Raw genomic sequence first — 18286 nt, forward strand, 5'->3', positions numbered from 1 at the left:
ATTTATTACCTTATGTTTTTACTAACCACTGTGATTGTTTATTCTTCCTGATGTGAAGGTAAAGGATTCCTGGGTGGCTGGTAGCCAACTCAGTACATGTTAGGTGTAGGGGAGGAATAGAGGGTTAAAATTATTATTTTTTATTAACATTAAATGTTGTGATTTAATTTCCATATCCTGTTATTCTTAAGGGTGATTATACTCTGTTTAGAGTGACACCATAAAATTGTTGGCTTTTATTTTTAATTGGATCTGTATGTGATGAATAGCTTGGAAGGAATGCATTAATGAGGAGCACTGTACTGATATGGATTGTTTCACATAACAGGCTGATAAAAACACTCTCTCTTTGTTGTCTGTGAAACTGTCCTTGAACATGGGTACATGGAGTACAGTGGAATGGTGTCTTTTGGGTGCTGACTGTTGTACCATTAATAAAAACGTCGATAGAATTAACTACATACATTAATGTCCAGAAATTAGAAAACTGGACTCAACAAGGTTTTGAGGCTGTTCATGGACAACTAGCTGCAACTTCATTAATGGCTTTTCAGAATAGAATTGCTGTTGATATGTTACTTGCTGAAAGAGGGGGTGTGTGTGCTATGTTCGGGAACAATGTTGTACTTTTATTCCTAATAATACTGCTGCAGATGGAAGTTTGACAATTGCTCTGGAAGGGTTACGAACTCTTAATGGCAAGATGAAGAGCCACTCAGGGGTGGATACTTCAATGTGGGACTCTTGGATGGATGCGTTTGGTAAATATAAAACGCTTGTTTCTTCTATACTTGTATCCATCTCTGTTTTTGCTGCAATTCTAGTGCTTTGTGGATGCTGTTGCATTCCATGCATACGGACGCTGACAACCAGGATTATAACCACCGCTATTGATCCAAATCCTGCAGATAACGGTCAGATGTTTCCTTTGCTTGCTATTGACGATGCTGACCAAGGATATCTGGATGATGAATAGCATTTAAGCTTTTTGTCACGTCTCTTGTGAGACGTGAAGAGGGGGAATGTAAAACTTTATCTTCTGATAAAGTTTTCCCTATTTTGCAAATTGCACTATTAGCTTGTGTCACGTCTCTTGTGAGACGTGAAGAGGGGGAATCAAAACTTTATCTTCTGATAAAGTTTTCCCTATTTTGCCAATTGCACTATTAGCTTGTGTCACGTCTCTTGTGAGACGTGAAGAGGGGGAATCAAAACTTTATCTTCTGATAAAGTTTTCCCTATTTTGCCAATTACACTGTTAGCTTGTGTCACGTCTTAAGTTTTCCTTCTTTACTGTTACTTGGTCACGTCTCTGGGGGAGACGTGAAGAGGGATTTATCGTAGTAAATATATAATGTTATAGCTTGGTCTGACTAAAATCTTGTGCATGACCCATTTTGTGTTGGGCGTTTGTTTTCAATCAATGCTGTTCCTATCCAATAACAATGGACAAAAGGGTCCTATCTTGTCAGCCTTGTCAGCAGGTGGCCAAGGACAACACCCACGCCATAGGTCTCTCAGTTCTTCCAACTCACGAGTTCTTGCTCTGAGGACACACACACACACACACACACACACACACACACACACACACACACACACACACACACACACACACACACACACACACACACACACACATCATCACTGATAACACACACACACACACACACACACACACACACACACACACACATCATCACTGTTAAACACACACACACACACACACACACACACACACACACACACACACACACACACATCATCACTGTTAAACACACACACACACACACACACACACAAATCCCCTCTCTTAGGCTGAACATTTGAAGACAGAGAACCCGACTCAGAGCCAATGCAACAGTGACACTAGCCTGGAGGGGACCTCGCCCAACTCATCAGGACCAATCAGAAGATCAGAACTACTAGATTCAACCTACTTCATTTATTGCATAAAATGTCTGCACACAATGTTTTCGGGGCTCTCTTCAGATAGCTCCCTAAGAGTTTGACGAACGAGTCCGTGCACGCGATTCCAGATATCTTTACCTCTGAATAAACTGCCTTTATTATACCATATCCACCCTGTCCAAAGTCTCTACTTGGTCTCAGTTCTCCAGTAAACTTGTGATTATCAACAGATCCTAACTGATCTAAGACAGGGAATTTGTACTAGGATTAAATGTCAGGAATTGTGAAAAACTGAGTTTAAATGTATTTGGCTAAGGTGTATGTAAACTTCCGACTTCAACTGTAGCTAGCTTGTCTTTTGCTATTAGTTTTGTCCAGTAATCCACATAACGGTCACAAATAACCAGGGGACCCTTTTGTACAGACATGTCTGTTTGTATTAGCTAGCTAGCTAAGTTAGCTTAGCTAGCTAGCTACAAATGTCAGGGACATCATTCAAGCAGTTTCTAGCTAACTTGCTTAGCAGCAGCAGTAATTCATCTGTTGCTTGGTTATCTGATCAATTCACTTGATGCAACACATAAGTGACATATTACAATGTAAGTTTTCTTGGGACCTCTCTCCTCCTCATTCTTCATTCCTCCTCCTAATGTTCCTTCTCTCCTTCCGACCTCTTCTCTCCACAGATCAGGGCACAGGGGACATGTTGGTGTACTTTGATCACTGTATTGAGGCCCCTGAATCTAGCGGGGCCTCCTCTCAGGTGGCATGGCATCAGACTCAGCCTGTACTAGCAGTGGCCTCCAACAGCCCCACTACCGGGGGCAACATCAACCTCTTCCTCCAACAGGTGAGCCCCTTTACCACACACTGCATTTGGTCAGAGTTGCATCCACTCTGTCCTCAATCTGCCAGTATTCTGCAATTGATCAAATGACGCACTGCACTTTTTAACCCCAATACACACTGAAAGATAGAAAACTCCTTGTCCTTCATTGATGTTGGGTCATCCACTGTTTTATAGCTTTGATGTAGACGAGTATGAAACTGCTACTAATGCATTGATAGAACTGTTCTCCTATCATTGTGTAGGGGGAGCACGTAGGTAACTGCCACGGGGATCATCCCTTCCAGCCCACAGTGCTGCGCTGGCACCCCACCAAGGCTCTGGGCTGGGAGACGGGCGAGGTGCTGCTGCTCACTCACCCCTCTGGGGAGCAGACACAGCTGCCCACCACACACAGCGCCTGCATCACCCTGTGGAGCAGCTCCGGCAGCCGTCTGGTCACCGAGGATCAGGTGAGTGCGTGTGAACACAGACGTTGCAGACACACGGTCACACACACACATTTTCAAAGTGGAGATATTCTCATAGTCCTCTTCAGTCTTTGGTGTGTGTGTGTGAATGTGCTGTCGTTGATCTGTGTAGATGGGAGTCCTGGCTTTATGGAAGGTGGACGCCTAAGGAAGACTCCACGGAGGTCACATAGTGAAGCATGACTATACCAAGCCTTTAACCTACTGTATCTTCAGACCAGCACCTCCGGGAGAGTGAGTAACTACAACTCTTTAAGTACCCCAAAAGGTTCTGAGTCAGAGCAGGCTATTGTTCTGCATAAGCTTATGACAAAGAGATGCCTCAATTTATATACTGTATGTGGATGAAGATTTTAGAGTGCATGCCATGTGGTTTTATGCAACTATTCCTTGGCACAAACACAAATTATGCAAAGTTATTTAAAGCAAGGATGACTGATTGTATCCGTATTATCACTGTTGCAAAATTAGCTTTGGTTGTCAGTCAATAGCACTGTCTCGACCTGCTGTTAAGCATATAAACGCCAAGTGTAAGTTAAGCCTGGCAATGTTTCCCAAATTGTTGGTCGGGAACCAAACCCACTGGTGCACTGCAGTTAAAGTTGTTCCTCTTGGGTCTTGCTCAAGACTGGGTACTGGCTAGAAAAATGGTTTTGCTTATTCACTGGGTCAGAATAACATTTGAAAGACCTTAGCTATTTGGCAAGACCACATAAACAGATCTGGGATTCAGGTTAGGGTCAGAGTGACAATGTATACTATGGAAACCATTCTACTAAGCTCCTGTCCCCGTGTATGATGCTGACTGTGGTTGTGGTTGGTTCCAGACATGTGGCGATGCTGGCATGGGCGGCAGTGGGCAGGGACGAGAGTGCAACTGGAGGAAGGCTGGGAAGGGAGCACCGCTCAAGATGGGCCCTCAGGAGGGACTGGTGTTCTACCTCAGCACGGCAGACGGTTGGAGACGCTGTCAAACGATTAGTGTTTTTACCTGCGTTGTTCCCTTACGTGTGTGTGCATGTGCATGTGTGTGTTTGAATGTGTACATATACGCGTGTCTGAGACCTCTCACCTCTGGGGCTGTAGAGATATTCCTCTGAAACAGGCCCTCAACGGTTAGTGTGTGTTTAGGTTTGGTGCACTGCCCGGTGAAATTGAAGCAGCACTGTCACTGTGCTAGCCTAGGTGAGTGTGTATTGACTCTGTGCCTCTCTGTGTCCGGGTAAGGTACACTGTGGATGAGCGTGGCAGGAGCAGCCCAGTGCTCAGTGTGGATGGCTCCATCCAGAAGCTCTTCTATCTGAAGAGGAGAGGTGTCCTAGCCGTTGTCACGGAAACCCTTTTGCTGTCGCAGTACACTCTGGGACCTGAGGGGGGAGCCCAGGAGCTCATGAAGGTACAGTGTCACAGTCAATTTTAATATAATTGTATTGGTCGCGTACACCGATTAGTGTCGCAGTCAGTTCAATTCAAGAGTGTGTGTGGATATATGTGTGTGACTTTGTGTGTTTATGTGTTCTGTTGTCACAGGGGAAGCTGAGTGAAAAGAGTGACCAAAGCGCAGATATCGTTTCGACAGAGACAGGCCTTCTCGTCACAGCTATAGGGGAACAGGTCATCAGGTCAGACACACACACACACACACTCTGGCGCTGACATACATTGTGGCGCTGACATACATTGTGGCGCTGACATACATTGTGGCGCTGACATACATTGTGTTGTAGGCTCTGGGACTTGGAGAGGGATGACAACTATGTTCTCTCTCTGGATGAGAGCCTGGGCTTTGAGAAAGGAGAGGTGTTGAACTGTGTCTCCTACTGCACAGCCAAAGGTAGGAATGAAGAATACTGGTGTTGGGAAAATGTGTGCTAATGGAGTGCTATGGTAGACTTACAGTGGGGAAAACAAGTATTTAGTCAGCCACCAATTGTGCAAGTTCTCCCACTTAAAAAGATGAGAGAGGCCTGTAATTTTCATCATAGGTACACGTCAACTATGACAGACAAATTGAGGAAAAAAAATCCAGAAAATCACATTGTAGGATTTTTAATGAATTTATTTGCAAATGATGGTGGAAAATAAGTATTTGGTCACCTACAAACAAGCAAGATTTCTGGCTCTCACAGACCTGTAACTTCTTCTTTAAGAGGATCCTCTGTCCTCCACTCGTTACCTGTATTAATGGCACCTGTTTGAACTTGTTATCAGTATAAAATACACCTGTCCACAACCTCAAACAGTCACACTCCAAACTCCACTATGGCCAAGACCAAAGAGCTGTCAAAGGACACCAGAAACAAAATTGTAGACCTGCACCAGGCTGGGAAGACTGAATCTGCAATAGGTAAGCAGCTTGGTTTGAAGAAATCAACTGTGGGAGCAATTATTAGGAAATGGAAGACATACAAGACAACTGATAATCTCCCTCGATCTGGGGCTCCACGCAAGATCTCACCCCGTGGGGTCAAAATGATCACAAGAACGGTGAGCAAAAATCCCAGAACCACACGGGGGGACCTAGTGAATGACCTGCAGAGAGCTGGGACCAAAGTAACAAAGCCTACCATCAGTAACACACTACGCCGCCAGGGACTCAAATCATGCAGTGCAAGATGTGTCCCCCTGCTTAAGCCAGTACATGTCCAGGCCCGTCTGAAGTTTGCTAGAGTGCATTTGGATGATCCAGAAGAGGATTGGGAGAATGTCATATGGTCAGATGAAACCAAAATATAACTTTTGGTAAAAACTCAACTCGTCGTGTTTGGAGGACAAAGAATGCTGAGTTGCATCCAAAGAACACCATACCTACTGTGAAGCATGGGGGTGGAAACATCATGCTTTGGGGCTGTTTTTCTGCAAAGGGACCAGGACGACTGATCCGTGTAAAGGAAAGAATGAATGGGGCCATGTATCATGAGATTTTGAGTGAAAACCTCCTTCCATCAGCAAGGGCATTGAAGATGAAACGTGGCTGGGTCTTTCAGCATGACAATGATCCCAAACACATCGCCCGGGCAACGAAGGAGTGGCTTCGTACTAAGCATTTCAAGGTCCTGGAGTGGCCTAGCCAGTCTCCACATCTCAACCCCATAGAAAATCTTTGGAGGGAGTTGAAAGTCCGTGTTGCCCAGCGACAGCCCCAAAACATCACTGCTCTAGAGGAGATCTGCATGGAGGAATGGGCCAAAATACCAGCAACAGTGTGTGAAAACCTTGTGAACACTTACAGAAAACGTTTGACCTGTGTCATTGCCAACAAAGGGTATATAACAAAGTATTGAGAAACTTTTGTTATTGACCAAATACTTATTTTCCACCATAATTTGCAAATAAATTCATAAAAAATCCTACAATGTGATTTTCTGGATTTTTTTTTCTCATTTTGTCTGTCATAGTTGACGTGTACCTATGATGAAAATTACAGGCCTCTCTCATCTTTTTAAGTGGTAGAACTTGCACAATTGGTGGCTGACTAAATACTTTTTTTCCCCACTGTATGTTAAATGGATTACTATTACACAGTATATACAGTCACTAGCCTAGTCCCAGATCTGTTTGTGTTATCTTGCCAGCAACTCCTGTGAGTCTCAAGTTTGGGGAAGCTAATTTTCACCATTAAAAAAATATAAAGCATTCCATGCATCATCACATTTTAAGACTTATGTAAGATAGCTGACTATTCCTAATGTTATTAGTAAATTGGATAGTCATAATTTAGGCTAATAATTTAACTCTAATCACTGTTTGCAAAAAAAGACTGTTCAATGCAGCGCGTGGTGAAGTAGACCTAGGCTATAACAGATAGGCCTATGTTTCTTTTCATTTCTTTGCACGGGAAAAATGTGGCCTTTTATAAAAACATTTCATACAATTCTACGACACTTTATTTGACTGGAGAGATTAGCAGAATCTTTTTTAATATGACTTTCAAGTGGCACTGACCCAATGATAAAGACAGTGAATATGCACACTCACCGGAGATATGACCGATGCTCTGCTGGTGCCAATAATACTGTTAGCTCAATTATGTTGAGAACTTTGATAACTAAAAGACAATTTAGTATTTGCATTGCCTTCTCTTTGAAGCAATAGCCAATTGCTTTCCAAACTACGTTTTCCCACGATTGTAGTTTATAAGTAAGCATTTCACGGTAAGGTCTACACCTGATGTATTCGGTGCATGTGACAAATAAAATTTGATTTTATTTTAAATATTGCGATTATGCATGGCTGGGCCTCTCTTTCTGTGACATTCAACAATCATCTATTTGGTAGTCCATTTGTCGCACCTGCTGCCTTCCGACAGGCTATGCGATTTAAAAAGAAGCTAATGATCCTCCAATCCTCCAAATCATGTTTTCTGGTGTAGTATACGCAAGTAACATGTAGGATTCCCAGAATATTTTCTATATTATCACCATTATTATTTAATTATAATCAGTGGTTTAACTAGAGTATGATTGGCAAAATAAAACAAACAAAACAGGCTAATTTTGTTGTGAAAATACAATGGGCCTATGGTAATGCAACATTGAATGATTCAAGGAAATTAGCCTATTTGGTTTGTTTATTTGCTAGGTTATCTGAAAACATGATTATACACTACCGTTCAAAAGTTTGGGGTCACTTAGAAATGTCCTTGTTTTCGAAAGAAAAGCAATTTTTTTGTCCATTAAAATAACATCAAATTGATCAGAAATACAGTGTAGACATTGTTAATGTTGTAAATGGCTATTGTAGCTGGAAACGGCTGATTTTTAATGGAATATCTACATTATCAGCAACCATCAGTCCTCTGTTCCAATGGCACGTTGTGTTTGCTAATCCAAGTTTATCATTTTAAAAGGATAATTGATCATTAGAAAACCCTTTTGCAATTTTGTTAGCACAGCTGAAAACTGTTGTGCTGATTAAAGAAGCCATAAAACTGGCCTTCTTGAGACTAGTTGAGTATCTGGAGCATCAGCAATTGTGGGTTCGATTACAGGATCAAAATGGCGAGAAACAAATAACTTTCTTCTGAAACTCGTCAGTCTATTCTTGTTCTGAGAAATTGCCAAGAAACCGAAGATCTCGTACAGCGCTGTGTACTACTCCCTTCACAGAACAGCGCAAACTGGCTCTAACCAGAATAGAAAGCTGTGCTAACATAATTGCAAAAGGGTTTTCTAATGATCAATTAGCCTTTTAAAATGATAAACTTGGATTAGCAAACACAACGTGCCATTGGAACAGAGGACTGATAGTTGCTGATAATGGGCCTCTGTACGCCTATGTAGATATTTCATAAAAATTCAGCCGTTTGTTGAACAAGGTAGGGACCGCTGTTTGAGAGAAATACTTTCACCCCGGTAACTCGTATAGTCTCAAATTTACTGAGCATTTATTTGAAGGCGGGTTTCTCCACTGTTCTGAAGGGCACCATTCCTATTACTAAATAACGAGTTACGCTGTCTGTCAGTGCTCGCCATTTATCGGTGTCTCGTTTGTGGTGCTGGAATTCTTAGTAGGTAGCCTATGGTTTTTGTGCATATTCTGCAAATAGGCTGGTCCAAGTCGTCTGGTTCTCCATTGTCGTTGGGTTTGAAACCGAAATGTGCCCGAAAAAGCCACCTTTTTCACCTCATTCCTCCGATCTACTGTAACAATGAAAAAGGCCAGCGGTGAAGGGCTATAGGATCTATAGGTACCACCGGTCCCCACTTTTCACCCCACCCCCTCCCCTCCTCAATGAACTGAATTTACCTTCAAAGATTCTCTCCTATCCGAACATATAGCAGATTTGCTGATTACGGTGCATCAAAAGATAGTTGGACAGAGGAGGAGATGTATACAGTTTAATAGAAGGACTAAGTTAGCAAAACAATACCATATAATCAATAGTTAACACTCCCGCTATGGGTAAAGTTTCACTACATTAAAATTAAGTTGATAAAACATTTTATTTTAAAAATATATATATATATATATATATATATATATATGCGTTTTGAAGGTTATTTTATTTTCATGAAGGTCTTCATCCAAAACCATCAATGTCACGGTTATCCAATTACCGTCACAGCCCCTATAGTCGTTCTCCCTTGCCTCACTCCGCTGCGTCTTCTCAGAGATCCTAGCTGCAGGCACCAACAGGGGGCGTGTAGCTCTGTGGAGGATGGTGAGCCAGCCAGACACCAGGATAGACACCAAGGCCCAGTGGAAACTACAGACACCCACGGAGATCGAGGGCATCGTCACTCAGATCCAGGTACACCACTTTACTGCAGTGCTACATTATGCTTTTATTGACACTTGGCCAACAACATAGACAATGTATTATATCCTCATCCATCACCTCTCCATCACCTTGTTTTGACAGATCCTATCCCAATGAGTTTACAATGTGTTTTTTTGTTTGTCACACCTGGCCTAAAATATTTGATTTCACTGATTGTGGCCACAATACTATCACCAGGTTCATAGACAGAGTGCAGTTATATTAGTCAGTGACTATGTTATTTAAGTTTTACAATAATGTGTTGTCTGATTGCAATTGTCTTGTATGCATTTCCAGTGGGGCTCCAACCTGAACCTGCTGGCGGCCAACAGTGTGACCACGGTGCTGATCCTCTGTGAGCACGTCATGTCGGCCAGCAGGTGGCAGCTGTGTAGCTGACCCCCTCTCAGCTCAGCCTCACATTGTTCAGCACCAACTCCCATCTCACCCTGCGCTCAGACATGCACATCAAGGGCGTCTGCGTAACCAGGGTAACCAACCCCAAAATGTCTCGTTACACTAGGTAACCAGCCCATAAATTTGTCCCGTCACCAAGGTAACCAGCCAGGGAGGCTATCGAGGAATTTGTTTCTGCTCAATATATGACACTTGAACCGTGTCCATCTCACACAAGCAGGTGTGTTAACTAAGGAGTATGTGAGGTGTGTTGAGTGGTCATCTCTTAAGGGTTGCGTACACACCAAAGACGCTCTCTCCTCGTCTGAACATGTGTTCTCGCATACCCCGAGAGCATCTGGTCAGCGGGGTGGTGGCACAGGAATCCTCATCTCTCCCAAGTGGACATTCTCTATTTTTCCCCTGACCCATCTGTCTATCTCCTCATTTTAATTCCATGCTGTCACAGTCACTAGCCCATTTAAGCTTAATATCCTTGTCATTTATCGCCCTCCAGGTTCCCTTGGAGAGTTCATCAATGAGCTTGACGCCTTGATAAGTTCCTTTCCTGAGGATGGCTCACCCCTCACAGTTCTGGGGGACTTCAACCTCCCTACGTCTACATTTGACTCATTTCTCTCTGCCTCCTTCTTTCCACTCCTCTCCTCTTTTGACCTCACCCTCTCACCGTCCCCCCCTACTCACAAGGCAGGCAATACGCTTGACCTCATCTTTACTAGATGCTGTTCTTCTACTAATCTCACTGCAACTCCCCTCCATGTCTCCGACCACTACTTTGTATCCTTTTCTCTCTCGCTCTCCTCCAACACTACTCACTCTGCCCCTACTCAGATGGTAATGCGTCGTTGCAACCTTCGCTCTCTCTGTCCCGCTTACTCTCTCCTCTTCCATCCTATCATCTCTTCCCTCTGCTCAATCCTTCTCCCTCCAATCTCCCTGATTCTGCCTCCTCAACCCTCCTCTCCTCCCTTTCTGCATCCTTTGACTCTCTATGTCCCCTATCCTCCCGGCTGGCTCGGTCCTCCCCTCCAGCTCCGTGGCTTGATGACTCATTGCGAGCTCACAGAACAGGGCTCCGGGCAGCCGAGCGGAAATGGAGGAAAACTAGACTCCCTGCGGACCTGGCATCTTTTCACTCCCTCCCTCTCTACATTTTCTTCATCTGTTTCTGCTGCTAAGGCCACTTTCTACCACTCTAAATTCCAAGCATCTGCCTCTAACCCCTAGGGAAGCTTTGCCACCTTCTCCTCCCTGCTGAATCCTCCTCCCCCTCCCCCTCCTCCCTCTCTGTGGATGACTTTGTCAACCATTTTGAAAAGAAGGTTGCCGACATCCGATCCTCGTTTGTTAAGTCAAATGACACTGCTGGTCCTGCTCACACTGCCCTACCCTATGCTTTGACTTCTTTCTCCCTCTCTCTCCAGATAAAATCTTGCGACTTGTGACGGCCGGGCCGCACAACAACCTGCCCGCTTGACCCTATCCCCTCCTCTCTTCTCCAGACCATTTCCGGTGACCTTCTCCCTTACCTCACCTCGCTGATCAACTCATCCTTGACCGCTGGCTATGTCCCTTCCGTCTTCAAGAGAGCGAGAGTTGCACCCCCTTCTCAAAAAACCAACCCTCGATCCCTCTCTTGCTATCTCTCTCAGAATGACCTTCCTGATCCAAACCAGTCAGGTTTCAAGACTGGTCATTCAACTGAGACTGCTCTTCTCTGTGTCACGGAGGCTCTCCGCACTGCTAAAGCTAACTCTCTCTCCTCTGCTCTTGTCCTTCTAGACCTGTCTGCTGCCTTTGATACTGTGAACCATCAGATCCTCCTCTCCACCCTCTCCGAGCTGGGCATCTCCGGCGCGGCTCACTCTTGGATTGCGTCCCTACCTGACCGGTCGCTCCTACCAAGTGGCGTGGCGAGAATCTGTCTCCGCACCACGTGCTCTCACCACTGGTGTCCCCCAGGGCTCAGTTCTAGGCCCTCTCCTATTCTCGCTATACACCAAGTCACTTGGCTCTGTCATATCCTCACATGGCCTCTCCTATCATTGCTACGCAGACGACACACAACTAATCTTCTCCTTTCCCCCTTCTGATAACCAGGTGGCGAATCGCATGTCTGGCAGACATATCAGTATGGATGACGGATCACCACCTCAAGCTGAACCTTGGCAAGACGGAGCTGCTCTTCCTCCCGGGGAAGGACTGCCCGTTCCATGATCTCGCCATCACGGTTGACAACTCCATTGTGTCCTCCTCCCAGAGTGCAAAGAGCCTTGGTGTGACCCTGGACAACACCCTGTCGTTCCCCGCTAACATCAAGGCGGTGACCCGATCCTGTAGGTTCATGCTCTACAACATTCGGAGAGTACGACCCTGCCTTACACAGGAAGCGGCACAGGTCCTAATCCAGGCACTTGTCATCTCCCGTCTGGATTACTGCAACTCGCTGTTGGCTGGGCTCCCTGCCTGTGCCATTAAACCCCTACAACTCATCCAGAATGCCGCAGCCCGTCTGGTGTTCAACCTTCCCAAGTTCTCTCACGTCACCCCGCTCCTCCGCACACTCCACTGGAAGCTCGCATCTGCTACAAGACCATGGTGCTTGCCTACGGAGCTGTGAGGGGAACGGCACCTCCGTACCTTCAGGCTCTGATCAGTCCCTACACCCAAACGAGGGCATTGCGTTCATCCACCTCTGGCCTGCTGGCTCCCCTACCTCTGCGGAAGCATAGTTCCCGCTCAGCCCAGTCAAAACTGTTCGCTGCTCTGGCACCCCAATGGTGGAACAAGCTCCCTCACGACGCCAGGACAACGGAGTCACTCATCATCTTCCGGAGACATTTGAAACCCCACCTCTTTAAGGAATACCTGGGATAGGATAAAGTAATCCTTCTACCCCCCCTTACCCCAACCCACCCCCCCCAAAAAAATATTAAAAAATAACAAATAAAGTGGTTATCCCACTGGCTATAAGGTGAATGCACCAATTTGTAAGTCGCTCTGGATAACAGCATCTGCTAAATGACGTAAATGTAAACTATAGCAATAAGTATAGCGATAAGAAAATAGAAGTTGTTCTAATTCAAGTGAACAGCAGTGTCGACACTACAACGATAACTACAAAAACAGTGGAGAACGATACCGATAGCTATTGTTGGGATCACTTTCAGAGCTATTTTTTTCCCCCAGTCCCCCAACGATACAACGTCAACAACCAATCAAAAACCTGTTCTATTGAAGCGTTCTAGGGGTGTGAGGAATAGCCGCCCGGAGGGGAGAGGAGATGGGGCAAAGCGCACAGTGAGCTTTCCTGAATAACTGGGCATGTAAGCATATTGGTGGCCACCTTTATTATAGGATGACTTGGGAGACTAAAGATCCACAACAGACAGTGCATCTCAGTATCAGAAGATGCCCATATCTTCCTATGGTACAGTATCCAGACAAAAAACACCATATGAGTGGCCTGCTAATGTACCTTTCTGGTTCTTTTAAACTGTTGAGAATAGACCCATAACTGATCCAAATAGTTGCATAATCAGGCCGAGGCAGTTATTTTGGAATGAAACATGCATTCAAAGCGCAGGGCGTTTGAGCAGTTATTCACTGCAGTTTACAGCGTACACAATAATTGTGTACTCACTTGAAAACAATAATAGAATTCCTCATTGCATTGTGTTGTTGTAGCCTAGGTCGAAATGTAGGCCTAATCAATAGTGGAGCTTTGCGTGCCTGGGGACTGCAGTGCATGTGGCATTTCATAATCTGATAACTTTTATTCTTGCAGTTTGTCAGGTAAATATGTATAGCCCTAATATTTAGCTAATGAATGGCCTAATATTTAGCTAATTATTAGCTTCTTACTTTGGCTACACATCTCTAGCCTCTCTCTTTCAGCTGTTCCCGTGCGTAAATGGCTATAGGCTACACAAGCCTCCGCTATTCCTCTTCTAGTTGAGTTCTAGGAAAAGCTATAGGCTACAATAGCTTGTTAGACATTTATTATTATACTTGGCCTAATAGCCTACTCGAGGAGAAAAGCAGGCTTGGTTTTGTTTCATGCTGAATGTAAAATACAGCATAGGCCAAACGACCTGTCGGGGAAAGTTTAAGGAGAGAGAGTGCAGTGCGTTGGTGTGATCACTTTGACCGGTGATGATAACAGTGTTGTGCTGATGCATTGCAAATGGTTGCATTGGACAGAGAGAGTGTTGAGCACAGTGAAAAAAGAAAAACCTTAAGAAAAATGGAAATCACCTGCAAACCACTTGAGCGATGACGCAAGCGATGACGTTTGTTGAATTGCTAACTTTAAAACCAAGTTTCTGTATGATTTTTCATTACATGTGCATTTTATTATTATTTGCAGTTGTCACTATGCCAATGAACACACCCTGAAGGCACTGAATGGTCTGTGATACCACCTTGTTAATAGGCCTACAGCGAGCGGTAGGATGCGTTGATCACTTGATTGACAGGTGTACTTTAGAATGATAAACTATAAAAAATCCTCTAGTGTGGATGCTCGCCAACATTTTATAGTTATGTTAAGTTTATCGTTATTGTCCTTGGTGTTGATGGGCCTTTACCATGACTGTGGCTCAGTTGATAGAGGATGGTGCTTTCAACACTCTGGATAAGAGCGTCTGCTAAATGATTAAAATGTTTAAAAATATATATATATATATATATATATATATATATTGGCATCTGATGTTTACGTGTTGTGTGTTTAGGACACTCTATGACGAACTGTTTTAATTATTTAGACAGTTATCAGGATTTTCAGTAGGCCTAAATTACCTGTTGCTCTCTCTCTCTTCCACATCCTATCCCTCAGAGGTTATCTTCACAAAAGTCTGTCAGTCTTTTCTTTTCATTCTACCTCATCTTTGCTTGATCTCTTCCGCCCTCTCTTTCTTGAGTGTATGTGAATTTGTAATATTTCATGTGGATGTCTGTCTGTGTGTGCTTGGCTTCCATTCACACAAGCTGTTGTTTCGGAGGGGTGGTATCTTTTTACCGGAAGTGAGTATCTACTGCCCCTCCAGTTAGGCAGTGCTGTGAATCTCCTCTGCTCTTCCATAGTCCTCCTACCCTCTAGTAGCATTGTAAAGCCTCCATTGGGTTATAATGATTAACAAAACAATGTAATCTAGATTCTAATCTAGACCATCCAAAGTGAAATGTGTTTTTACATAGTAGGAATTGTTAAGAGAATTTCTATCTCTAATTCAACCTAAGCTTGAATCATTACCAGAGGTTGTAAGGCTCTGGTTTTAATCATAAATGATTCAAGGTCCACAACCAACAAGGATTATCTGTATCTTTATTCATGGAGAGCTCTGGCGCCAAAACCCATACACTCCTGTTTTATACCTCGACACACAAACGCACCCTGCTCCGCCCACCTCTAGGAGGCCCCCTGTAACCCGTTTTCTCAGTCCCCTTCACCCTGGAATGTTTAGTCCCGCCCCCCTCTGTTAGTAGGTTGACAATACATTATAATTCTAACACAGTTCACACATTTATACTGTATTTGGGGTGAAATCCTTTAGTCATTATTCTTAAAATACAAATTAATCTAACAGGAATACACCACTGTATTTAGATAGGTCAGATGTGTAAGGTCCATGTTTTGTAGCTTGTAATATAGAATTGAATAGGATATCTGTGGCTTACACACCCTACTCCACTGGTTGGATAGGGTCAATGTGTTCTTACAGTTGATGTCTATTTCCACTGCTTTTGTTGCTATGCCTTTCTTGTCTGTGTTTCCCTAATAGCCTGAGGTCTCATATCCGAGGAAGTTTCCTTTCATTGAGCCTAATCTTTCTATGATAAAGGACTGAGTGTCGCTACAGTAGCGTGCGTGTGTGTGTCCCTTCCTAATCAAGCAGCCAAATGCTTTCATCCTACCTGTGTGTAATCGAGTCGGCTGCCAGTATTGAATGTTATCACGCTATAATAGAAAATGCTTAAAGATCCACTATCTCCGGAAAAAAGAGTCTACCGAGAGAATATCAGTATCTTAACCCACCCCAACCAATTCTGTTGAATTTGGACAATGAATCTATCTCTATTTTTCTCTAAAGGGTTCATCAGTAAAATGCAAACCACATGGTTAAGTTATACATTAGTATTGTTTGTGTGGGGAATCTTCATAATCAGGGATGAGATAACTAGAGCACATGGAAGCGTAAAATATTATCTCTGAAGTCACATTGTATTGAAATAGCTAATACTTGGACATCTCATCCACACCCAGCCTGGTGAGAGGGATCCAGAGGCAGAGGAGGCCCCAGCACTAGCTCCAGTCCCCACCCCACCCCATCTCCATCCCTGGCCCAGGCAACAGCCCCATCACCAGCCCCGGCCCCAGCTGCCCAGTCCCCCCACATGGTGTCCAGACGAGCCCTCCTGGACATTCAGGGCCTAGAGAACTGTGAAAAGGCCACCCACGATGCCATGCTCAACTTCAGCTTCTACCTGACCATCGGCAACATGGACGAGGCCTTCAAGTCCATCAAGCTCATCAAGAGGTAAGAGCTTAGTTTTACCACTGGACGACTGACGTCAGACCTGTGCTCTGTTCATCAACAGATAAGAACTTAGGCCTAGATAGTTTTACCAGTGGACTACTGACCTCAGAACTCTGGTCTCTGCTCTGTATACTAACTTAAGGCTACTGAACAGCTGACTTCTTTCTACAGCTATATGCATCACACTGACTGCCGTAGCTCAGCATTTGTGTGTCCATTTGATTTGTATCTGAGTGAGTCTGTCCGTTCATAATATACACTGAGTGTACAAAACATTAGGAACACCTTCCTAATATAGAGTTGCACCCCCTTTTGCCCCCAGAACAGCCTCAATTCCTCAGGGCATGGACTCTACAAGGTGTCGAAAGCGTTCCCACAGGGGATGCTGGCCCATGTTGACTCAATGGTTCCCACACATGTGTCAAGTTGGCTGGATATCCTTTGAGTGGTGGACCATTCTTGATACACACGGGAAACTGTTGAGCGTGAAAAACCCAGCAGCGTTGCAGTTCTTGACACACACAAACCGGTGCGCCTGGCACCTACTACCATACCCCGCTCAAAGGTACTTAAATATTTTGTCTTGCTCATTCACTCTCTGATTAGCACACATACACAATCCATGTCTCAATTGTCTCAACTGTCTCCTCCCCTTCATCTACACTGATTTTGAAGTGGATTTAACAAGTGACATCAATAAGGGATCATAGCTTTCACCTGGATTCACCTGGTCAGTATGTCATGGAAAGAGCAGGTGTTCCTAATTTGTGTATAAATGCTTCACAGAGTTCAAGTAACAGACACATCTCAACATCAACTGTTCAGAGGAGACTGCGTGAATAAGGCCTTCATGGTCGAATTGCTGCAAATAAACCATTACTAAAGGACACCAATAAGAAGAGACTTGCTTGGGCCAAGAAACACGAGCAATGGACATTAGACCGGTGGAAATCTGTCCTTTGGTCTGATGACTCTGATGAGATTTTTGGTTCCAACCGCTTTGTCTTTGTGAGACGCAGAGTAGTGAACGGATTATCTCTGCATGTGTGGTTCCCACCGTGAAGCATGGAGGAGGAGGTGTGATGGGGTGGGGGTACTTTGCTGGTGACATTGTCAGTAATTTATTTAGAATTCAAGGCACACTTAACCAGCATGGCTACCACAGCATTCTGCAGCTATCCCATCTGGTTTGCGCTAGTGGGACTATAATTTGTTTTTCAACAGGACAATGACCCAACACACCTCCAGGCTGTCTAAGGGCTATTTGACCAAGAACGAGAGTGATGGAGTGCTGCATCAGGTGACCTGGCCTCCACTATCACCCGACCTCAACCCAATTGAGATGGTTTGGGATGAGTCGGACCGCAGAGTGAAGGAAAAGCAGCCAACAAGTGCTCAGCATATGTGGGAACTCATTCAAGACTGTTGGAAAAGCATTCCAGGTGAAGCTGGTTGAGAGAGAATGCCAAAAAGTGTGCAAAGCTGTCATCAAGGCAAAGGGTGGCTACTCTGAAGAAGTAGAAGGTGTTTAGCTTGTCCGGGAGCAAGGCGTCAGCAACTGTTTGGCACAATACTCACGCAGTGCTTGCTCCTATATCCTCCTTTTTCTTGATCTTCAGTAGTTTGCACAACTAAGTCAAATGTCTTCCACAGATTATTTTTCACGTCCTCCGTATCCAATTTATTGATGTGATTATGATAGGCTATAGGTCAGGCCCTATTGGTCACATGCATGCGATGTTTACGTGTTTCACGTAAAAAGTGCAAGGGTTTTTAGGGAATGTTTTTCGTAAACAAATTAGAGATTTTGGGAGCAGAACCTTTCAGTCAGAAGCAA

At 44.3% G+C, this 18286-nt stretch overlaps 1 pseudogene; it reads left to right on the forward strand.

Annotated features, from left to right (window-relative positions):
• The first annotated feature begins 2614 nt into the window (after window positions 1–2614).
• On the forward strand, window positions 2615–16453 carry LOC121546979 (annotated as a pseudogene).
• The last annotated feature ends 1833 nt before the right edge of the window (window positions 16454–18286 follow it).

The sequence above is a fragment of the Coregonus clupeaformis genome, unplaced genomic scaffold, assembly GCF_020615455.1.
Source record: "Coregonus clupeaformis isolate EN_2021a unplaced genomic scaffold, ASM2061545v1 scaf3078, whole genome shotgun sequence".
Taxonomy (NCBI): domain Eukaryota; kingdom Metazoa; phylum Chordata; class Actinopteri; order Salmoniformes; family Salmonidae; genus Coregonus; species Coregonus clupeaformis.